The sequence below is a fragment of the Aplidium turbinatum genome, chromosome 15 (genome assembly GCF_918807975.1).
Source record: "Aplidium turbinatum chromosome 15, kaAplTurb1.1, whole genome shotgun sequence".
Lineage (NCBI taxonomy): Eukaryota > Metazoa > Chordata > Ascidiacea > Aplousobranchia > Polyclinidae > Aplidium > Aplidium turbinatum.
In genome coordinates, this window is record NC_137486.1 from 19732677 (window position 1) to 19756400 (window position 23724).

The 23724-nt window shown below is 39.8% G+C and overlaps 17 non-coding genes across 17 annotated transcripts; 9 read left to right on the forward strand and 8 right to left on the reverse strand.

Moving 5' to 3' along the window:
- Positions 1-10364: 10364 nt before the first annotated feature.
- Trnat-agu (transfer RNA threonine (anticodon AGU)) lies at positions 10365-10436 on the reverse strand. The gene has a single exon. It is a non-coding gene; the product is annotated as a tRNA-Thr (tRNA).
- Positions 10437-13492: 3056 nt separating this feature from the next.
- Positions 13493-13565, forward strand: Trnat-ugu (transfer RNA threonine (anticodon UGU)). Its single transcript has one exon. It is a non-coding gene; the product is annotated as a tRNA-Thr (tRNA).
- Positions 13566-13952: 387 nt separating this feature from the next.
- Trnat-agu (transfer RNA threonine (anticodon AGU)) lies at positions 13953-14024 on the reverse strand. The gene has a single exon. It is a non-coding gene; the product is annotated as a tRNA-Thr (tRNA).
- A 256-nt stretch (positions 14025-14280) lies between these two features.
- Trnay-gua (transfer RNA tyrosine (anticodon GUA)) lies at positions 14281-14370 on the forward strand. The gene is given in 2 exon segments: positions 14281-14317; positions 14335-14370. It is a non-coding gene; the product is annotated as a tRNA-Tyr (tRNA).
- Positions 14371-14962: 592 nt separating this feature from the next.
- On the reverse strand, positions 14963-15034 carry Trnat-agu (transfer RNA threonine (anticodon AGU)). Its single transcript has one exon. It is a non-coding gene; the product is annotated as a tRNA-Thr (tRNA).
- A 531-nt stretch (positions 15035-15565) lies between these two features.
- Trnat-ugu (transfer RNA threonine (anticodon UGU)) lies at positions 15566-15638 on the forward strand. The gene has a single exon. It is a non-coding gene; the product is annotated as a tRNA-Thr (tRNA).
- A 387-nt stretch (positions 15639-16025) lies between these two features.
- Positions 16026-16097, reverse strand: Trnat-agu (transfer RNA threonine (anticodon AGU)). Its single transcript has one exon. It is a non-coding gene; the product is annotated as a tRNA-Thr (tRNA).
- A 1035-nt stretch (positions 16098-17132) lies between these two features.
- Trnay-gua (transfer RNA tyrosine (anticodon GUA)) lies at positions 17133-17222 on the forward strand. The gene is given in 2 exon segments: positions 17133-17169; positions 17187-17222. It is a non-coding gene; the product is annotated as a tRNA-Tyr (tRNA).
- Positions 17223-17798: 576 nt separating this feature from the next.
- Trnat-agu (transfer RNA threonine (anticodon AGU)) lies at positions 17799-17870 on the reverse strand. The gene has a single exon. It is a non-coding gene; the product is annotated as a tRNA-Thr (tRNA).
- A 551-nt stretch (positions 17871-18421) lies between these two features.
- Positions 18422-18494, forward strand: Trnat-ugu (transfer RNA threonine (anticodon UGU)). Its single transcript has one exon. It is a non-coding gene; the product is annotated as a tRNA-Thr (tRNA).
- Positions 18495-18881: 387 nt separating this feature from the next.
- On the reverse strand, positions 18882-18953 carry Trnat-agu (transfer RNA threonine (anticodon AGU)). The gene has a single exon. It is a non-coding gene; the product is annotated as a tRNA-Thr (tRNA).
- A 904-nt stretch (positions 18954-19857) lies between these two features.
- On the forward strand, positions 19858-19947 carry Trnay-gua (transfer RNA tyrosine (anticodon GUA)). Its single transcript is given in 2 exon segments — positions 19858-19894; positions 19912-19947. It is a non-coding gene; the product is annotated as a tRNA-Tyr (tRNA).
- A 237-nt stretch (positions 19948-20184) lies between these two features.
- On the reverse strand, positions 20185-20256 carry Trnat-agu (transfer RNA threonine (anticodon AGU)). Its single transcript has one exon. It is a non-coding gene; the product is annotated as a tRNA-Thr (tRNA).
- Positions 20257-20515: 259 nt separating this feature from the next.
- Trnay-gua (transfer RNA tyrosine (anticodon GUA)) lies at positions 20516-20605 on the forward strand. The gene is given in 2 exon segments: positions 20516-20552; positions 20570-20605. It is a non-coding gene; the product is annotated as a tRNA-Tyr (tRNA).
- A 1108-nt stretch (positions 20606-21713) lies between these two features.
- Positions 21714-21786, forward strand: Trnat-ugu (transfer RNA threonine (anticodon UGU)). The gene has a single exon. It is a non-coding gene; the product is annotated as a tRNA-Thr (tRNA).
- A 642-nt stretch (positions 21787-22428) lies between these two features.
- On the reverse strand, positions 22429-22500 carry Trnat-agu (transfer RNA threonine (anticodon AGU)). Its single transcript has one exon. It is a non-coding gene; the product is annotated as a tRNA-Thr (tRNA).
- Positions 22501-23226: 726 nt separating this feature from the next.
- Trnay-gua (transfer RNA tyrosine (anticodon GUA)) lies at positions 23227-23316 on the forward strand. Its single transcript is given in 2 exon segments — positions 23227-23263; positions 23281-23316. It is a non-coding gene; the product is annotated as a tRNA-Tyr (tRNA).
- The last annotated feature ends 408 nt before the right edge of the window (positions 23317-23724 follow it).

The window sequence follows — 23724 nt, forward strand, 5'->3', positions numbered from 1 at the left end:
CCAAACATTGACTCTTCAATTCAGGTCCGAATTGTTGCCGGAATAAAACGCTGTAGAGGTACACACCAACTTAATAAGATCAATCTGAACAACGTCTGGGTAGATATTGATATAGGCTTGTCTTTCAACGACTAAACATAACATTATCAATATAAAACTCACTGTAACTAGCCTGTGTGCACATATAAAGAAACTAGACCTATGCCTGTTACCTGCCTTGCTCGAAAGGCTTACACTCAAGAGACACTTACGGTACAAAAATTACTTCACGTCCACTTGATTTCGAAAACTTGAACTGGATTGGATTGCTTGCACTGTGACTGGGATTTTAGTTGCTGAGTAGCCCGAATTTGAATTGAGAGAAAGCAAAACTTTTTCTCTGAAAAAGGTTTGTTTCGTTGAAGAGGCGACTCAGCACAGTCACATGTGTGCTTGCCAAGCTAGACCATGACAACTTTATCCAAGTTATGGTTATGGTTATGGTTTTTATTTATTGTCGCTCTACAACAGCTAAGGTCTTTTAGCGACAGGGCTCATTTTTAATTTTATATCAGGTTTACGATGTTATCACATTATTACCCGACTCATTCTCGCTGCGTTATGCAAGAAAGAACACAATCGGTACCGTTTTTAAAGTCTTCGGTTTGACCCGACCTGGAATCGATCTCAGATCTACCAGCACCAGAGCCGAAGGCGAAACCACTCGGCCACTGAGCTGGTGCACTTTATCCAAGTGAAGCTTGGTTTCTTCTGACTACGGCCTGTCACAGCTGTTCTTGCCAACAGCCAATCAAATTTTAGAGGCTGTTCTGACGTACAACAACCAATCATCTTTCAAGCTGGGAAGTGAAACCTGAAGTTTTAAAATAGTTTATCAACTTTTAATGTTTGTTTGTTTGTTTATTGGCCGCTGCGAAAAATATGTACAATAAATCAAAACACAATGTACAGTAAAACTGTTGAAAAGTTTACAATAAAAAAAAACGAGTAAAAAATGATGGTAGCATCACAGCAGCGGGAGGCTGCGAAGTGACCGTTCAAGGTCTTCAAGTCAAGCAGCCACCCTTAACTCATCAATGATAATTATAATTGAATAATTGAGACAAAGACATAATAATACATAAATAACGGTGAAGCTGTCCAAGAAGATAAGAAATCAAAAAACTGATTAGTAGGTTAATTTAGCATTTGTTTAATATGAGTCAATAATTTTCTTTTTGTACATTCTTTTAAAAGTTGTGAATGAGGATTTGCGAATTTCATCTGATATATTATTCCAAATTTTTGCGCCAGAGTATTTTATTGAGCGTTGTAGTTTTGTGGTTGTGTATCGATAATAATAGTAATCTAGGTTGGTCGAGTTTCGAGTAGAAATGCGAAAATTAAATCTGGTTGTTGCAATCATTTTTAACTTGAGTATTTCAGTTGCGTATTCTTCGTGAATGCAAGGCCTGAGGCTTTTATGCATGCCTTAATCAAATTCAGATATCCCTGACCAAATTTTAGAAAACTAAATAATGTGTGTGAAATAATGTTTCTTGTAGAATCACAAAAATAGTTTTATGGGAGAACTTTTTGTGTGTGTGTAAAAACTACTCTAAAAAATTAAAATAACTTGGCAACACCACATTTTTGCAGAAACCTATCTTGACGGTACCGGTTCTTGCGCTTTTCCACTAGAACTCGACGGCAAAACACTTAAGCAAACCTCCACTTCACAGTGGCGTAGCCAGAAAAAAATTTGGGGGGGCAAATATTTGATGAATTGAAGAGAACGACAAAGTGTTTGATTTAAGACATCGCTACCTGATGTGCAGTGGCGCATCCTGGTGGGTTAACAAGGGAAGCAAAAAGGTGGTGGGGGTTTGCAAAATTTTGCAAAATTTTTGCAAAATTACAGTCAAATAATGGATTATAGCGCTTTCTGGAAACACTTTCAGGGCAGGCCCGGATTTAGGGGGGGCAGAGGGGGAAGTTGCCCCGGGCCCCCCGACTTTTGAAGGGTCCCCTATGTGGAAAAAAAATGTGATTTTTTCCTTTTGGTCTTTAAAGTTTCTGCAAAATGCTGTGCAGTACTGGACTGATGCTACTGTAGACGTAGAGATAGTTTTTCGCGCCGTAGGCTTGAAAAAAATTTTTGCACGGGGCCCCCCGATCTAAAAGTGCTCCGGGCCCCCCATCAGCTAAATCCGGCCCTGTTTCAGGGTAATATTTGTATGAAATTTATTAGCAGATAAACAGCTACCGTAGGCTATTAACTTATTAAAGGTAGCTGTTACACACGAACGGGCAAAAACTGTGGCTAAAATTAGAGAACACAAAAAACTCAGCCACACAAAAAACCCAACAGAGTAGCGATTCTAAAATTGCTTCCACAGATTAGTTAAAAGAAGCGTAAATCGCGTAAACTTTGCGTGATTTACGATTTGCAAAATTTATTGGTGTCTTTCTGTGTGTCTAAAACAAGTCCTGGGGGGGTGTTAATAGCCAGATGTCTTGGAAAACGATATAAATTTATACAAATTATATTATATTTTCAACAAAGGGTTCAACTTCGGAATCCAAACTTTGAAAATTTGAGGAGGGGCATGGCCCCTTTCGCCCCCCCTGGCTACGCCTATGCCACTTCATTCGTTTTATTTTTTGTCATTAACGTGTCCGGGACGAAAAAGATACTAATAACTACAATAGTCGATATTGGCCTACCAGCAGGATGAACGGGAAAAGGTGGCAAAACCTTGAAAGGTTTAAAACGTGCCTGAATAGTAAATCATGTAGCCTAGGCTATATCTATAGCCAGGCGCGGATCTAGGAGTTTTTTTCGGGGGGGGCCAGAAAATTTGAAAATCAATTAAACAGAAAGAAAAAGATAAAACAGATATTAACAATGATACTACGACAGTAGCGTAGCCAGGAATTTTAAAAGGGGGGGTTTTTACGGCCGGCGGGCGAAGCCCGTCGGCGTCTTCGCCAAATGCGACACCCAGCGGCGGGGGTCTGGGGGGCAGCCCCCAGAAAATTTTGAAAAATTGCTTTGAATTTGGTGCATTCTGGGAGCATTTTCAACAAAAATGTGGGTATAGGGGAGAGTGGGGTTAGTTGGAAGGCGGGGTTAGTTGAAAAATGATCATTTTTTTAACACTCTATAACGTTTTTAAATATTTACTGCAAACATGTGAAGTAGTTTATAAAAACACATAATCCATGTTAGTTTCGATTTGTTGAGTCAAGGTATGTTTGTTTGGCTGACATTTTTGTGTTTTCTTACTTTCGAAGTAAATTTTTTGGCGTATTAAAAAACATCTTATGTGTCGATATCGTTAAAAATAGGCACAAGTTTTTTGGTGTGTGTCAGCTATAGGTGTTCTACAATACTAAGAAATAAACAAATTTTAGTCCAATGCACTATGCTTGAATATTTTAGGAAAATAGTTTGTCATATGCTAATGGGGCTAGTTGGAAAATAGTGGGTGGGGCTAGTTGGAAAATGTTTTGATAGCGGTATGACTATGTAGTATGTTACGAGTACATCGTCGTGGTATGATAATAAGTAGTATAAGCTCCAATGTACTTGTTTTAAGCAGATATACATTGTAAAATTTTAATTTGAATAACTTGGAAAGTGCAAAATATGCGGTATTACAAGCTTTAACAATGCGTTTATAAAAAAAATGTTTTTACGGTGATTAGATGTAGAATTCATTGCATTTTGATTTTAAAGCAAGTAAACATATTTGCTTACAACCCCATGTAAATGTTTGTTGGATGAAAAAAGAGTACCTAGTTCATTAGTGGGCATTATACTGACGTTTTTCAACTAACCCCAGGCATGGGGTTAGTTGAAAAATCAATTGTATGTTTGTTTATTTTAAATTTATATTAAAAGCTGAATTGACTCAATACTTATTTTTGGTTGTATGATAGAGGACACAATAGATGATAATTTAAGCCCCTTCAAGTTGTCAGGTTATGCACCAATTGTTTTAAATTTCACTTTAAAAAAAAATCTTTCCGACTAGCCCCACTCTCCCCTAAATATTCCTGTAAAATGGTGATAAGATCATGTTTTCTTCGGATTTTTCGGTAATAAACCTAAGTCTCTATGTTTTCTTGTTGCTAATTCCTGGCTGAGATATTTAAATGTTTGGTATTGGCAAAACTCGCTCTTTTAATGCAGTTTCGTTTAAAATTAGGAAAACTTTATTTTAGAGAAACAGAGACTGAAAGCATTATTCTCAATATCGTGATGTCACACGCGTGCCAAAGGGGGAGGGGGTTGTAACCCCCCCCCCTCCCCTTGGCTACGCCACTATACTACGACATATACGATATGCCATAAAATAAAATATACATTAAAAGAAACAGCCATTTCATCAATTGTGAATGTTTGAAAAATACATTTTGCTTGAATAAAAATTGCTAAGCATGCAAAGTAAACTTGAAATGTGGTTTAAAACCCTGTATGCAGTGTCCATGACCAATTGGATGTTTGTATGTTTGCAAGCATAGACGGCAATTGATTGAAATTATAATGAAGGCTAAAAACTATAAAACAGCCATTCAAGGTTTCAGATTGTTTCAACTGACGTCATTTGGTTCAGCATTGGTTTCAGCTGAGTCAGCTCCAACAAATGTTGCTATTAAAATGCATTTACAGTTGTATAACGGAATAAAGGAGTCTGATCGATGGATGATTTTAACCATAATAATAACAAAAAATTACCCCCCCCCCCCCTCCCAGATAAGTTAAGTCTGCCGTGGGACTAATATCAGTTGTGTAGACGCATATCAAACGATTTGATGCGGATACATAGAATTTCAACAATAATTCCTCGCAACATTTCGGGGGGGCCCGGGCCCCCTGGGCCCCCCCCATAAATCCGCGCCTGTCTATAGCCTATGTCTGTAGTTAGCACGGCCACAAAACCGCTCGATGTCCCGCTGGATGTTTAGCAGCTCCAATTGAAAATTACCTGAAGCGGTTGTGGCGCCCAATGTCCCAGGTTGTCAGCTCGATTCCTTTTGTTAAACCGAGAAGTTTTTATTTTCAGTTTGTATTGAACCAGTGCGCCTGCTTCCGGAAACAAATGTTCGTGAACGAGAAGTCGACAACATCCACATCTTGTGAGTAACACAGTTTCACTCCTGCTCAGTCATTAAATGCACCACATCGCTCTGGAATGACTATTCTATATTGTTGACTATTGTGAACACTTGAACAATCATTCGAATAGTCAGAGAAACAAGAACAATGTGTGGCGGCATGCAGAACGCTTTTAGGCCAAAGCGCTAACCATGAATCACCTTTATTTCAGTTTTGGCTTTTCATACAGGTAACTTACAATGGCTGGCTTTTCCTACAGGTATTTTGGCTTTCCCTACAGGTCTGTTAGGCTACATTGCAAAAGCGTAGTAGACTGTATAAAACACTTTTATTCACATAAAGGCTAGACAATGAAAAAAATTTGGTAACCTAAGTCAAGGTTCCCAAGGCACAAATTACAATCAAGCTCAAGCGATAGGAGAAGGCAGACGTAAGCTTGCCCCATTACAAACTCCAAACACACCGGAGACATAAATCACCGCAAAAACAGAACACACAAAATCGGCCACTACCACGCTCCACATACCAGCAAAATTATGTGGATGAATGATGATGCCGGTACACTTGCAGGCATCCAAATAGGTGAAATATTTATCATAGTCAGTGTTAAGAACAACGTCACCAAGATCAGACGAAACTACTCATGGAGCAACTACGAGAAATGCGAGCCCAAACTTCAAGACCACAACCAACAACAATACAACAGCAGGTATCTTTACCTAAGTTCGTAACGTTCGATGCCACCACTGAACTGTGGGCAGACTATTGGAAGAGGTTTAACACCTTTGTAGCAGCACATTCAGTCGCACAAGACAAAATGCCGCAGGTTTTTCTCACCAATCAATCACCTACAATCTACAAAATGTTAACAAATTTGGCTGCGCAGGAAACAAACCCAAAAGAAGTCAACGATCTCACTATGACGGAAATTACAAATTACATGGCTCAACAATTCGACCCAAAACGCTTCATCGTGAGGGAGCGATTCCGTTTCTGGAGCGAAATGAAGCGCAAGCCCGGTGAAACAGCTCAAGAACTAGCCATCCGCATACGCCAGGCAGCTGCCACCTGTGACTTCTCGTCCATTTCAAATCCATTGGACGAAGCTTTACGTACTCGTTTTATTTGTTCAATACGTAACGAGGCGGTGCTTAAGGCGTTATTCAAAATCAGAGCTGATGAACTTACTTTCAAACGTGCGGTGGAGGTTGCATCAGAAACCGAAGAGGCAGCCAAGGTGGCCAAAGAAACTGTTTACGGCACTCCACCAGCACCAGTTGCGAAAGTAAGGACCATCAGCAAACCTCCAAAAACTAGGCAACTTACAGGTACTTTCTTTACTTCTAAAAATAAAGAATGCTATCGTTGTGGTAATTCCAACCATAACGCCAATGACTGTAGGTTTAAGAAAGCCACTTGCCATTTCTGCAATATTACGGGACACTTACAGAGTGTTTGTCGAAAGAAAGCTAGACAGTTTAAACCTTCTAAGGTAAATTGTATCGAGGAAATTAACATGCTTTCTAGTTCTTGCAGAAAACCTCGAAATTCAAAGTTGGAAGTACCGATCTCCATTAATTCGGTAACCACACACTTAGAACTGGACACTGCTACAAATGGAAATTTCCTTTCCAGCGACGTCTGGACTCGGGTAGGCGCACCTCAATTGCAAGCACCAGTGTCGCAGTTCCAATCTGCTACCAAGCATCTAGTACCAATCACGGGTTCTTTCTCGGCCCAGGTAACTTGTCCTTCCACGGGAAGGTCAGATAATATTTCTTTTGTAGTCACGACAGTCAAAGGACTAAACTTGCTAGGTCGTGATGCAATCTCGTCTTTAGGAATTTCTATCGATAAATTCCTTCTGTCTAACTGTTCTACTTTACAGAGCATCCAGTCATGCGGCAAGCCTGATAAGAGTCTGGAGAAGGCATGCTCCCTCTTATGTGACGAGTTCAAAGATGTTTTTAAGCCTGAACTCGGGTGCTTACGAGATTATGAACTAGACATAGATTTTAAGTCTGATGCTAAACCTGTTTTTCTCAAACCTAGGCCTGTACCTTTAGCGCTAAAGGAGAACTTAGCACAAGCCTATGATTCGGGCATTGCACGTGGTGTATGGACACCAGTTCAGTTTTGCGATTGGGGCACACCGGTTGTTCCAGTCCGTAAGCCTTCAAACTCTTCAGAAGCGAAGGCCAAGTTACGCATATGTGGCGATTATTCAGTCACGGTGAACCCTTCCCTGGAGACCCATCGTCACCCGTTACCCTTACCAGAAGACTTAATGCAAAAGTTGGGTGGTGGGTACGGTTTCAGCAAGATAGACTTGGCTGATGCCTACAATCAGATTCGACTTGGTCCTGACAGTCGAAAACGACTCGCATTAAGCACTCACCGTGGCGTACTTTTACAAAATGTTTTACCTTTTGGCATATCTTCTGCTCCAGGTTATTTTCAGAAGATCATGGACGACCTTACAGCCGACCTTCCAGGGGTCGCAGTCTACCTAGACGACATTCTTGTCAGTGGCACTACTGCTGAGGAGCATCTCCAGAATCTTAGACGGCTCCTCGATCGACTTCACTCAAAAGGCCTGAGGTGTAGGAAAGACAAGTGTAAGTTTGCACAACCTCAGGTAGAGTATCTCGGACACATTTTGTCCAGGCAGGGCATCTCCAAAGGTCCCAAAGTAAACGCCATACTGGAGATGTCTGCCCCCACTGACGTATCTTCTCTTCGTTCATTTTTAGGTTCCTTACAATTTTACTCGAAGTTTCTACCGTTGAACGCTTCTACTGTAGCAGAACCACTATACCATCTCACGAAAAAGGACATTCCTTGGAGATGGGGAAAACAAGAGGAAAACTCTTTTGTTCAGCTGAAGCATTATCTTTCTACTGATGAGGTTCTTACACATTTCAATGCTTCACTTCCGGTAGGTATCGCATGTGATGCTTCTAGTGTGGGCATCGGTGCTACTTTGTTTCACCGTTACCCAGATGGCACAGAACGGCCTATAGCAAACGTTTCAAAAGTATTAACAGCCTCTCAGAGAAACTATAGTCAAATTAAGAAAGAGGCTTTGTCGATAATTTTTGCGCTAAAGAAATTCTATCAATATCTTTTTGGTAGATCATTCATTTTGGTCACAGATCATAAACCATTGCTTAGTCTTTTTGGCCCGACCAAATCGACACCTTCTTTGGCAGCAAATCGTTTGGCTCGTTGGGCACTCTTTTTGTCGCAATTTACATACACTATTGAGTACAGGAAGACAAAGGATCATCAAAACGCTGATGCTTTGAGTCGCTTACCAGCAGGAGGGGATAAAGTCTTCGATGAAGAGGAAAGTGCGGATGACATTGATATCGTCTGTGCTATCGATGCTTTGGATTTGCAGGTCCAGACCCCAAATGCCGCCTCACTGCGTAAAGAATCTTCTAAAGATCCTATCATTTCCACGGTAATGCGTTTCATTCATGAAGGATGGCCGGCCAAGTCTTCTCCACAAGACCTGGTCGAACCGTTCCGTAAGTACGCAGACTCTCTTTCTACTTGTTACGGATGTCTACTTTACGGTTCCAGAGTGGTCATCCCTTCCAAACTTCGTCCTTCCGTCCTTCAGTTGCTTCATGAAGGACATTTCGGCATTGAGAGAATGAAGCAGTTGGCAAGGACGTCCGTCTACTGGCCAAACATCGATCGAGACATCGCGGAACTTTGTCACAAGTGCGGTAGCCTACCTGTGGCGAATATCAACCGCAATCTAAAACCCAGGTCCAATCATGGACGGTTCCAGAAGCACCGTGGAGTCGCTTGCACATAGATCATGCGGTAGAATTCATGGGTTACCATTGGTTACTCAGCATTGATGCTTTTTCTAAATACCCATGTATTCATGCTACTACTTCCTTATCTTCAACAGCTACTATCAACCTGCTAGAAGAAGATTTTGCTCATTTTGGCTATCCCCATACTATAGTTACCGATAATGCTACTACTTTTAGATCCACAGAATTTCAAACTTTCTGTAAGGAGAGGGGTATGGTACACATCACGGGTGCCCCTTACCATCCGGAAACCAATGGAGCGGCGGAGCGGCGGAGCGCCTCGTACGTACGTTCAAGCAAGCACTTCGCAAATCTTCCCTGCCCCCGAAACAAGCCGTCTTGGAATTCCTACAGCAGTATCGACGCACGCCAACTCCGAGTGGCTACTCTCCAAGCCAATTACTCAACAATCGTCAGATTCGAACCAAGATCGACACGCTTCTCCCCACACCGTCTCAAGTGGTACCCCGACAAAACCCTCACAACACGGACGCCCCTGAAGTTACAAAACGACATTTCAAACCGGGAGATCCCTGTTACGCGCTATCATTCACTCCACGACGGAGCCAGGATCCTCGTTGGGTTCCAGCCGAGGTGATTAAGCGACAGGGTAGCCGAATCTTCCTGGTACGTCTGCTGCCACATGGTCCGACGTGGAGGCGCCATATGGACCAACTGCAACCTCGCTATGCATCATCGAAGGACCAGGAGCCGGGAGAAACTCCTGCACCAACAGTCGACTCCTCCGCTGTCTCCACCTCAGCTCGAACGGATTCGGACGACACACCGACTGTACCGGAATTCGGGCCACACAACCCACGAAGGTCGAGCCGTCGCCGCAGACCTCCGGCCCGTTTCGGACTTTGAGAGTTATTGTTTAATTCGGTGTCTTGTTCATATTTTTCTTTGTGTATAAAAATTATCGGGGGAGGTGTTATAGTCGTCATTTTATTTACGTTGAATATATGTAACTCGTGACCAGCGTCACTACATAATCACCGTTCAGCGTTTTCTGGTACAGACGTTGGAATTGATTACCACCGCACTGCGCGTGTAATCAATTGAGCGTTCTGTACCACGTTCCTCAGTTGATTGTTTTGCGTTTCTTTCTTACTATATATTGCGTTGATTTTATACACTGAATCAGTAAGTAACAAGAGGTAAATGGTTTTCTCACTTGGTTGGCTATCGCTACAATTATTATTGTTTATTTTATATTAAACGTCTGGAAATACAACAGTCAGATTCCCTGATGTTTCATATAAATCAACTAAAAAAAAACAGCATCCAATCCAGTAACTGGAGCACTGCAATTTAGCTTTTCTTAGTCTGTTTATTTCAATTAAACAACTTTGCATGATATCTCTTTCTGAACCGGAGCAGATTACTGCGTGATATCAGTTTTTCAACATAATATCAAATCATAGAGGCACCACCGGGAATCGAACACGGGATCTCCTGTTTACTAGACAGGCGCTTTGCCACTAAGCCATGGCGCCACGATGTCGAACTTCAATAAGGTAAAAAATCAATTGAAAGGATTTTCATATTCATTAGTATTGAGAGGAAGAAGAAGAAGAAGATGAAAAAAAACTATAAACTATATGAAAGAGAAAAGGAAGAGAAAATCATTGCTGTCATTGTCATGAAAAGGAAGCGGTTCATTTGTCAGCCAATACAATTTGTGCCGAAAGTTGACGAAGAATCTTCAAGATCAATAGCGACGCTGGTTCGACTCTCGGGGTGTGCGCTTGAGCAATGCACGTTAAGGACTGCTCTCCATTCAGCGGCATCTAATGGATGGAATAATTCCCCGGCAACAAGACTTCAACAATCTGAAACTTCACTCTGTCAATCTCGGTGAACGGGCCTGCGTCAGTGATTCAAAGCCTCTACAAGTATGCGAAACTGCCAGGATTAAGCTCTGCAAGACAGGGTTGATCGGTTTAAACCGGGGCGGTTTAAACCGCCCGGTTAAAACCGGTTAAAACCTGGTTTAAACCGGGCAGTTTTGACCACCTATTGCTGGTCAAAACTGGTCAAAACCCTTTAGTGCAGGGGTCACCAACCTTTTTTGCATGCGGGCCATTTTGGCACTAAGGAGAGCTGTGGCGGGCCGCACTAATAACATTTTAGGTAGGTTGACTCTTATGCTAGAAAAGAACGCATTTCGCACCCAGTATTCAGCGTTACATGTTGTTCATATTTATCTTAGAATACCGCAGCAACAAAATTAGTCGAACAACGCTACTGCCAAGCCAAGCTCCTTTACAAGACTTTTGACTTTTTTAACAATGCCTAATAAACGAGGCCTCTTGTTTTGCGCACTTATAGCGAGGCGAGGGTTTCATCAGAATATTCATCGCCAGCATGAATGGTGTTGTCACTTCGCTTCACAAAAAATATCTTGCAATTAACAGTTTCAGTAAACAAGGAAATATTTGACACATCTCGATACAGGCAACAATCGTGACCTGCAAACATATCAGCGAAAAGCAGACTTTAATAACAGGGGGAGAGAAACCAGGCAAACAAACGCTTGTGGAAATCTCCGAAAAAACGTTTCTATGGTAACTCATGAACAGTGTTCCCTTTAAAACGGCAATGAGTTGGTTTTTCATCCTTTTTGTAAGAGTCTATGAAACCGTCTTTCTTTGATAATTATTTGACAACTGTTCCTTGCGGCGCTTATCAGCATGGCAAGAATTGTTGATTAACATTTTGCAGTCTACGAAGCTAAATATTTTCATAATACAACCAGAAAAAGTCTTCAAATTTATATACTGTATAATATTTTTCCAATTTATTATAAATTGAGTTGGCACAGCGACCTATTTTGTCAAAAACTTGCGTAGGCTAATGGGAACACTGCTCGTGAAACACAATAACGGTGAAACGCAAACTAGTGTTTACACGACATTTACAAACTTAAAATAAGAAACTCTACGCTCACAAACAATTTCGAAAACAGACGTTTTAATCAACCACTGGGACAATGTGGCCGGACGTCGCATTGGAATAACTTTAAGCAACCCCCAGCATGGCCACCTGGAGATGCGGCCTGGTTTGTCACATTTTGCAGATTTTGATTACAGCTACTGTTAGTGTTTGACTGACAGTTTCTGAGATTTTTTTTCTTTTTGCTGTCTCCTAATGATATAAAAGCTTTATGCTGGCTTGGGGAAGCAATAGCAAATGAGAAAACGTAAGTTGAAAAACGCTGAATCAGACTGTTATTGAAAAACTAACAGTGTGACTAAAATTTTCGAATTCAAATTTTCTTTGTTTTTCAACATTTGAGAATGTTAAAACTTATTGTGTCATGTGGGGAAAACAGTAAAGAAAGCGTAAAAATATAATTTTTAGAAAAATTTATTTTAATATTCGCCCTAAGTTGGCAAAATCTGGAAATTTCTGCAAAATGTGACAAATCAGGCCGTATTTTTAGGTGGCCATGCCCCCACCTAGAACTACAATATGATTGGTCGGTCGGTGGAATCGTATGCAAAGTGAAAACATGCTTCTCGGAAAGTATTTTTTGCCTTCATGCTTTTTAACTCTTCAAGAAAAGTATGTTTGATTATAATTGTGCGCTGATACCTTCCGTGGGCCGCACATAACAGCGTGGCGGGCCGCATGCGGCCGCGGGCCGCCAGTTGGTGACCCCTGCTTTAGTGTATGAATCAAGTTGCTTTTCAATTGAATTAAAAATATTACCCTCCATGTTTAGTAATGATGTTCAACTATATTTTGTTTTGATCAACACAACCTAAATGCTGGATTTGGAACAAAAAATATTCAACTTCTCTGTTTGTTTTTGATATTTCAATCAGTTGGTTATTTTAATTATTGAGAAAATTCAAATTCTAAAAATAAGTTTCTGATGAACCAAAAAATGCTTGGTAGAACGATGAACAATTTGCACAGCCAACTGAAGTACAAGAATTTATTCCAACAATTTTATTTTCTATGAAAAACATTTGCCATCAAATTTTATCCAGTTAAAATAAAACAATGCGAATGCATATTCTAAGATGCTTTAAAAATTAAAGACAGGATAGTTTATGATTCGTTCTTTGAAGCAAAGTACATGTCAAGTCAAGAAAGGATTATCGGAAAAGGAACAAGTTGTGATGCCTTATGCCTATCTACTTTATGCAAGTTAAAACACCTCAATTGAACAATTGGAATTAACAAGTCTCTCCAGTATATTCAAATGCTTCATTCACCAGTCAATTTCATCTTTTCCTTCTCCCTCACCTTCTCCCTCCTCCCTCACCTTCTACCATCTCCCTCACGTTTTCAGTGATTTTCTGGCGAACACGATCAAGCAACTCATTACGGGGTTTTGACCAGTCAGGTCAGGGTTTTGACCAGTTTTGACCGGTTTAAACCTAGTTTTGACCGGTTAAAACCAGGTTTAAACCGCTTAGTGGTCAAAACCCAGTTTTGACCACTTAGAGATCAACCCTGCGCAAGAAGCTTTCCCAGTCCGAGGATAAAGATTCAATCAATCAAAGTTTTCAATTTAAATTTGACAGCAATAGTAGCCTAGGCCTTCATAGCTCAGTGGTTAGAGCACTGGTCTTGTAAACCAGGGGTCGCGAGTTCAATTCTCGCTGAAGGCTCATTCAGTTGTTGTTTATCATTTTATTCACTTAATTGTACAGTGCACACCTGATCCGATGCTCTGAAAGAGTGCACAATAATACGCAACTCTACTCATCTGGAGTGGATTGAATCATGACGTCATCATCATGTTCCTCCTTCTCATCAGTGATTGGTGGAAATGAAGCGTTTTATAATTTCGGTTTAAATGCAATATCTACTTTACCATGTAAGGACAAGATCATAATCAATAATGATAAAGGTTATTGAAGTTTCATGCCAACAAATCCACAGATAAAATGATATTTCCAGAACAGAAAATCGTAGATGTCGTCGTAGAATCCACGAAGTAGAGCACTGCAACAACGCAAGGTTTGTAGCTGCTTACTCAAAGTATGAAGTGACGGAGGCACCACCGGGGATCGAACCCGGGATCTCCTGTTTACTAGACAGGCGCTTTGCCACTAAGCCATGGCGCCACGATGTCGAACTTCAATAAGGTAAAAAATCAATTAAAAGTGTTTTGACATTCAACAGTTTGGAGATGTCGCTGTAGTCAGTTGCTCTTGACACTTCGCATATGACGAAACAAATGACTCTACCAAAAGATTGGTAGATAACTGCACAATGATTTCCTTGAAGCAACTGCATCTAAGTCACGCTCAGGATTTTCTGGAGTAAATCAAATAAACTAAAACAACTTTATAAAGAAAATAGTTTTCCAACACAAGTGTCCCTTCGATAGCTCAGTTGGTAGAGCGGTGGACTGTAGTGGTATGATTCCCAGAAATCCATAAGTCACTGGTTCGAATCCGGTTCGAAGGAAGCTGTTTATTTATTTTAAATGCATGTGGGTTTGTAGATGGAAAGATTTCACTGTGTGGCTTTATGACCGAATAGGTGTAGAAAGTACAGATCACAAATGCACTTCTACTGCAAAAGTGTCAATCACATAGCTTCTTTACTTTAATCGTAAGGAATGGAATGGAATTTTGTAGCTAATTATAAAGACAAAGAAATGTATGAAAGAAAAATTGATGAAAAAATTATAAAAAAAGAAGTGGTTCGTTTGGCTGTAGATACATTTTGTGCCAAAAGTTTTCAATTTAAATTTGAATTTGTTTCATTCGGATGGACCTCGTTCAGATTGTGTCTGTGACAAGCTCATCCATGTGACAGCTTTGTTGGTTTGTTCTTTTGTAGTTTTATGTGTTTACAAATACTGTCCAGCGTTTATTTTGTGCTTCGGTTTGGAGCAAGGAAAAGCCTTGGCTAAATAAAGCGAGAGTGTCGGTGGGCAAAGAATACGATGAGCATTGATTTGTTTTGGTTTCGTGCTGTTCAAACTTTTTTTTCTCTTCCAAACTGGTCTTGTACAATGTGAACATCAGATTTTCAACAAAATATTAAGTCACAGAGGCACCACCGGGAATCGAACCCGGGATCTCCTGTTTACTAGACAGGCGCTTTGCCACTAAGCCATGGCGCCACGATGTGGAACTTCAATAAGGTAAAAAATCAATAGAAAGGATTTTCATATTCAACAGTATTGAGAAGAAGAAGAAGAAGAAGAAGAAAAAGAAGAAGAAGAAGAAGAAGAAGAAAAAGAAAAACTATATGAAAGAGAAAAGGAAGAGAAAATCATTGCTGTCATTGTCATGAAAAAGAAGCGGTTCATTTGTCAGCCAATACAATTTGTGCCGAAAGTTGACGAAGAATCTTCAAGATCAATAGCGGCGCTGGTTCGACTCTCGGGGTGTGCGCTTGAGCAATGCACGTTAAGGACTGCTCTCCATTCAGCGGCATCTAATGGATGGAATAATTCCCAAGCAACAAGACTTCAACAATTTGAAACTTCACTCTGTCAATCTCGGTGAACGGGCCTGCGTGAGTGATTCAAAGCCTCTACAAGTATGCGAAACTGCCAGGATTAAGCTCTGCAAGAAGCTTTCCCAGTCCGAGGATAAAGATTCAATCAATCAAAGTTTTCAATTTAAATTTGACAGCAATAGCAGCCTAAGCCTTCATAGCTCAGTGGTTAGAGCACTGGTCTTGTAAACCAGGGGTCGCGAGTTCAATTCTCACTGAAGGCTCATTCAGTTGTTGTTTATCATTTTGTTCACTTAATTGTGCAGTCTGCCCCTGATCCGCAGCTCTGATAGAGTACACAATAATACGCAACTCTACTCATCTGGAGTGGAATGAATAATGACGTCATCATCAGGTTCCTCCTTCTCATCAGTGATTGGTGGAAATGAAGCGTTTTATAATTTCGGTTTAAATGCAATATCTACTTTACCATGTAAGGACAAGATCATGATCAATAATGATAAAGGTTATTGAAGTTTCATGCCAACAAATCCACAGATAAAAAGATATTTCCAGAATAGAAAATCGTGGATGTCGTCGTAGAATCCACGAAGTAGAGCACTGCAACAAAGTAAGGTTTGTGGCTGCTTACTCAAAGTATGAAGTGATGGAGGCACCACCAGGGATCGAACCCGGGATCTCCTGTTTACTAGACAGGCGCTTTGCCAATAAGCCATGGCGCCACGATGTGGAACTTCAATAAGGTAAATAAATCAAATAAAAGTACTATTTTGACATTCAACAGTTTGGAGGTGTCGTTGTAGCCAGTTTGTCGCGGTTTCTTTCTATCTCTCACCAGGAAAGAGACTTGGAAAGGTTCATTGACGTAGTTTAATGGGATATTACCGAAAGGCAGTCAATTAAATGTCGAATATTTCTACTGGTGAAATGATAATGAAAATTCTTGAAAGACTTTAACGAACGGCTTCTCAAATAACTCTAATTTCGAACACAATTTATATCAGCACCAATTTTCATCTACTTGTTTTCAATTACTTCGACTCTCAATCAACAATAATCTCTGCACTTTTTACCAATCCACAACTCATAACACAACTCTCATAATAAACTCATAATAATAATCCATCAATTCACACCACTATTTATAGAAGGTTGTTTGGTCTAGTAACTTCGAGAGGGTTACGTAATGTTACATCATAAGGACTCATTGTTCTGTCACGTTGCACTAAACGTAAACAAGCAAGTTTAAAGAAGCTTCTAGATTGACACGTAGCAGTAGAATGATCTAGAAAATACGTTACATAATAAAGATTTCGCAATCACAGATCTACTGTTAAACATCCTTATGACGTCATGACAAACGACATTTGGCAATCGTGGAAAACAAAAGAACATTCCAGGTTTGTTCTGAATGAATGTTCTGGAAATACATTACATAATAGAGATCTCGCAAGCAAAGGTTACTAGAGGACAATGACCGATGATAACCCATAGCATAAGAATTTTACAATCAAAACAGCACGCTCGATCAAGATACAAAGCAGCCCGTCGCGAGACCTCGCACATTGATTGTTACACAGTTGCTCTTGACGGCTTCGTATATGACGAAACAAATGACTTTACCAAAAGATTGGTAGATAACTGCACAATGATTTTCCTTGAAACAACTGCATCCACGTCACGCTCAGGATTTTCTGGAGTAAATAAAATAAACTAAAACAACTTTATAAAAAAAATAGTTTACCTACACAAGTGTCCCTTCGATAGCTCAGTTGGTAGAGCGGTGGACTGTAGTGGTATGATTCCCAGAAATCCATACGTCACTGGTTCGAATCCGGTTCGAAGGAAGCTGTTTATTAATTTTAAATGCATGTGGGTTTGTAGATGGAAAGATTTCACTGTGTGGCTTTATGACTGAATAGATGTAGAAAGTGGTAGCCACTTTAACAAGTCGAAATTCTGCCACTGAAATTGACTAGAATGAAACCGCCAACCAATCATAAGCTACGTTTTAAGTGACGTAAAAAACGAAGAAATATATGAAAGAAAAAATGATGAAAAAAGAAGTGGTTCGTTTGGCAGTAGATACATTTTGTGCCGAAAGTTTTCAATTTAAATTTGAATTTGTTCCATTCGGATGGGCCTCGTTCAGATTGTGTCTGTGACAAGCTCATCCATGCGACAGCTTTGTTGGTTTGTTCTTTTGTAGTTTTATGTGTTTACAAATACTGTCCAGCGTTTATTTTGTGCTTCGATTTGGAGTAAGGAAAAGCCTTGGCTAAATAAAACAAGAGTGTTGGTGGGCAAAGAATACGATGAGCATTGATTTGTTTTGGTTTCGTGGTGTTCAAACTTTTTTTTCTCTTCCAAAATGGTTTTGTACAATGTGAACATCAGATTTTCAACAAAATATTAAGTCACAGAGGCACCACCGGGAATCGAACCCGGGATGTCCTGTTTACTAGACAGGCGCTTTGCCACTAAGCCATGGCGCCACGATGTGGAACTTCAATAAGGTAAAAAATCAATTGAAAGGATTTTCATATTCAACCGTATTGAGAGGAAGAAGAAGAAAAAGAAGAAGAAGAAGAAAAAGAAGAAGAAGAAGAAGAAGAAGAAGAAGAAGAAAAAAAACTATAAACTATATGAAAGAGAAAAGGAAGAGAAAATCATTGCTGTCATTGTCATGAAAAAGAAGCGGTTCATTTGTCAGCCAATACGATTTGTGCCGAAAGTTGACGAAGAATCTTCAAGACCAAGCGACGCTGGTTCGACTCTCGGGGTGTGCGCTTGAGCAACGCACGTTAAGGACTGCTCTCCATTCAGCGGCATCTAATGGATGGAATAATTCCCCGGCAACAAGACTTCAACAATCTGAAACTTCACTCTGTCAATCTCGGTGAACGGGCCTGCGTCAGTGATTCAAAGCCTCTACAAGTATGCGAAACTGCCAGGATTAAGCTCTGCAAGAAGCTTTCCCAGTCCGAGGATAAAGATTCAATCAATCAAAGTTTTCAATTTAAATTTGACAGCAATAGCAGCCTAAGCCTTCATAGCTCAGTGGTTAGAGCACTGGTCTTGTAAACCAGGGGTCGCGAGTTCAATTCTCACTGAAGGCTCATTCAGTTGTTGTTTATCATTTTGTTCACTTAATTGTACAGTCTGCACCTGATCCGAAGCTCTGAAAGAGTACAAAATAATACGCAACTCTACTCATCTGGAGTGGAATGAATGATGACGTCATCATCAAGCTCCTCCTTCTCATCAGTGATTGGTGGAAATGAAGCGTTTTATAATTTTGGTTTAAATGCAATATCTACTTTACCATGTAAGGACATAATCATGATTAATAATGATAAAGGTTATTGAAGTTTCATGCCAACAAATCCACAGATAAAATGATATTTCCAGAATAGAAAATCGTGGATGTCGTCGTACAATCCACGAAGTAGAGCACTGCAACAAAGTAAGGTTTGTGGCTGCTTACTCAAAGTATGAAGTGATGGAGGCACCACCGGGGATCAAACCCGGGATCTCCTGTTTACTAGACAGGCGCTTTGCCACTAAGCCATGGCGACACGATGTCGAACTTCAATAAGGTAAAAAATCAATTAAAAGTGTTTTGACATTCAACAGTTTGGAGATGTCGCGGTAGTCAGTTGCTCTTGACGCTTCGCATATGACGAAACAATGTTATGGTTTTATTTACTGTCGCTCTACAACAGCTAAGGTCTTTTAGCGACAAGGCTCCTTTTTAATTTGTATCAGGTTTACGATGTTATCACATTATTACCCGACTCATTCTCACTGCGCTATGCAGGATAGAACACAATCGTTACCGTTTTTAAAGTCTTCGGTTTGACCCGACCTGGAATCGATCTCAGATCTACCAGCACCAGAGCCGAAAGCGAAACCACTCGGCCACTGAGCTGGTGTGATGACGAAACAAATGACTCTACCAAAACATTGGTAGATAACTGCACAATGATTTCCTTGAAGCAACTGCATCTAAGTCGGTAGACTCTTTAACATAGGACAGTTTTCCGTGCGAATCAGCTGATTTCAGTCATGTGACTCAGCACGTGATATTCCGATCTTCTCGATCCGATCTTCTCCAAAGATTTTTGATACAAAGAAAATTAAGTGAATGTATCGCCACAGCAGCGTGGCCTAATGGGTTAGGGTTAGGGCAAGAGAATAGTCATTTCGATTGCGTGGGTTCGATTCCCACCCTCTGCTAATGTTTTTTTTTCTTCTGCAACTGAATTGAGTGCAAGAAGGATCTTAAAGACTGTAATCAATTGAGTTTATAAGGTTACAATCATAATGGCGTGAGTCACATGACTGCAAACAGCTGATTCAAGAGGAAACCTGTCCTACGTTAAAGCGCCTACCATCTAAGTCACGCTCAGGATTTTCTGGAGTAAATCAAATAAACTAAAACAAACTTTATAAAAAAAATAGTTTTCCTACACAAGTGTCCCTTCGATAGCTCAGTTGGTAGAGCGGTGGACTGTAGAGGTATGATTCTCAGAAATCCATAAGTCACTGGTTCGAATCCGGTTCGAAGGAAGCTGTTTATTAATTTTAAATGCATGTGTTGGTTTAAATGCGATATCTACTTTACCATGCAAGGACATGATCATGATCAATAATGATAAAGGTTATTGAAGTTTCATGCCAACAAATCCACAGATAAAATGATATTTCCAGAATAGAAAATCGTGGATGTCGTCGTAGAATCCACGAAGTAGAAGCACTGCAACACAGCAAGGATTATGGCTGCTTACTAAAAATATGAAGGGATGGAGGCACCACCGGGGATCGAACCCGGAATCTCCTGTTTACTAGACAGGCGCTTTGCAACTAAGCCATGGCGCCACGATGTTGAACTTCATTAAGGTAAATAAATCAATTGAAAGGATTTTGACATTCATTAGTTTGGAGATGTCGCTGCAGCCAGTTCCTCTTGACGACTTCCTATATGACGAAAGAAACGATTTTACCAAAAGATTGGTAGATAACTGCACAATGATTTTCCTTGAATCAACTGCATCCACGTCACGCTCAGGATTTTCTGGAGTAAATCAAATAAACTAAAACAACTTTATAAAGAAAATAGTTTTCCAACATAAGTGTCCCTTCGATAGCTCAGTTGGTAGAGCGGTGGACTGTAGTGGTATGATTCTCAGAAATCCATAGGTCACTGGTTCGAATCCGGTTCGAAGGAAGCATTTTATTAATTTTAAATGCATGTGGGTTTGTAGATGGAAAGATTTCACTGTGTGGCTTTATGACCGAATAGGTGTAGAAAGTACAGATCACAAATGCACTTCTCCTGCAAAAGTGTCAATCACATAGCTTCTTTATTTTAATCGTAAAGAATGGAATGGAATTTTGAAGCTAATTATAAAGACAAAGAAATGTATGAAAGAGAAAATGATGAAAAAATTATGAAAAAAGAAGTGGTTCGTTTGGCAGTAGATACATTTTGTGCCGAAAGTTTTCAATTTAAATTTGAATTTGTTCCATTCGGATGGGCCTCGTTCAGATTGTGTCTGTGACAAGCTCATCCATGCGACAGCTTTGTTGGTTTGTTCTTTTGTAGTTTTATGTGTTTACAAATACTGTCCAGCGTTTATTTTGTGCTTCGATTTGGAGTAAGGAAAAGCCTTGCCTAAATAAAGCGAGAGTGTTGGTTGGCAAAGAATACGATGAGCATTGATTTGTTTTGGTTTCGTGCTGTTCAAACTTTTTAATCTCTTCCAAAATGGTTTTGTACAATATGTACATGATCTTGAAATTAGACTAGACTTATGCAATTGATTGAGTTTCGCTTTTAGCAGCATGATCGTTGCTTACTTCACAGTGTAGATTCTAACGACCTGTTTAAGCCAGATACTGCGAGTTCGTTGTGGCAATATCGAATTACACGAGCTTTCGGAACACAGTTCCCTAGTCATGTGCTATGACGAATGGTGTTGAATAGACTAGACTTATATTGGAGTAATCTACTTCATGGGTTCGGTGCCATCTTTCTATGATTATGTATTCTGAAAATATCATTTTCAATTGTGCACATGCAGATTTGTTGGGTGAAATGTAGTTCATTGATTCTGCGTTTTCTTTTCTATTGAAGAGCCTGATGAGCTATGGTGGGATTTTCAAGTGTCAATTAATTCCTGTAATAGCATATATCATATAAAACTATCAGCACAGTTGGAAGTGATAAATCGTTTCTCAGCGTTGTCTGGGCATTTTTGTGGAAAGGAACTCTAGAACAATTGGTTTGATACATATGGTAGCATCATCAATGTTAAATTTGACATCAACGGTAAGCCTTCATAACTCAGTGGTTAGAGCACTGGTCTTGTAAACCAGGGGTCGCGAGTTCAATTCTCGCTGAAGGCTCTTTCGGTTATTGTTTATCATTTTAGTTCACTTAATTGTGCAGTGTACATCTGACCAAAAAATCTCCTGTTTACTAGACAGGCGCTTTGCCACTAAGCCATGGAGCCACGATGTTGCAGTTCAATAAGGCAAACAAACAAATGAAAGAAGTTTTACATTTCACAGTTTGGTAGAATTGCATGCTTAAATAAGTTTTACCATTTTCATAATAATGCTGGTTTAACAAAGCAGATATAACTGCTGAAATATAACTGCTGATTTAACAAAACAGATTAAAAGTAGATTTGGTATAATCATGGAATTTTATTGCGTCAAGTGATGTAATCAGAGGTCGATGATTGGTCTATTGTGCTTTTGACTGTGTCAAGTGATGTTTTGATAATCAGAGGTCGATGATTGGTCTATATGGAAACGAAACAACTTCGTGTGACATCACTTCCTGCATCGGAACTGATGAAGATGAAATGATAGTTTCAAACTAGATGATAAAAAAGAACAGCACCCAGTCCAGTAACTGGAGCACTGCAATGTAGTTTTTCTTAACCTGTTCATTTAAATTAAACAACTTTGCATGATATCACTTTCTGAATCGAAACCAATAACTGCATGATATCAGATTTTTAACAAATTATTTAATTATGGAGGCACCACCGGGGATCGAACCCGGGATCTCCTGTTTACTAGACAGGCGCTTTACCACTAAGCCATGGCGCCACGATGTCGAACTTCAATAAGATAAAAAATCAATCTGAAGGATTTTGGCATTCAACAGTTTGGAGGAGATATTGCGCAATTAACTTGCTTCAAACGGAGATAGCGGTTGTTTATTATTTTAGTTCACTTAATTGTACAGTGCACACCTGATCCGAAGCTCTGAAAGAGTACACAATGATACGCAAATCTACTTACCTGGTGTGGAATGAATGATGACGTCATCATCAGGTTCCTCTTTCTCATCAGTGATTGGTGGAAATGAAGCGTTTTATAATTTTGGTTAAAATGCAATATCTACTTTACCATGCAAGGACATGATCACGATCAATAATGATAAAGATTATTGCGTATTTAAATATTGCGTGTTTTATTTTTTCTTGCCTTCAATCGCACTGCAGTATATAACCTGGTGAAACTTTATTTTGTATGTTATTCGCTCTGAGGATGCGCATTGTCATTGTGTGCGAAACGTCAGTGAAGCAATAAACCATCTTGTTTGTTGTTAATTTTACTTTCAATTTCATCAGATGAACGTAGCAACTAGTGCTAGAAACGATAATTGTCCTGATGAACATCCAAACTTTTCAGTAAAAAGATTGGTAGTTATAACTGCACAATGATTTTCCTTGACGCAACTGCATCCACGTCACGCTCAGGATTTTCTGGAGTAAATGTTACAAACTAAATACTACTTTATAAAGAAATTAATTTTAAAACAGAAGTGTCCCTTCGATAGCTCAGTTGGTAGAGCGGTGGACTGTAGTGGTATGATTCCCAGAAATCCATAGGTCACTGGTTCGAATCCGATTCCAAGGAATTTTTAGTAATGTGATTTACAGATCAAAAATTAAAAAAGTTTCTGCTGTATGGCTTCATGACCAAAAATAAAAACTAACTTCTTTCAAAAGTGGTATTTAGTTTATTACATTTAGCCTACTGAATATCTTGAGCGTGACGTGGATGCAGTTGCTTCAAAGAAAATCATTGTGCAGTTATCTACCAATCTTTTGGTAGAGTCATTTGTTTCGTCAGGAAGGCACTTTAACATGCAGATATCCAATCCATGGACTTCTGTCCAATCCAACCACGAAGCAATGAGATGCTCCGTTATCTGTCCAATTGTGACCATTCCAGCATTCAGCCAGAGAATTACATGTAATTATCACTTTGAACTGTGTTTGGTAATTACAGAAGAAAAAAGAGCTATAGCAGATGTGGGAATCA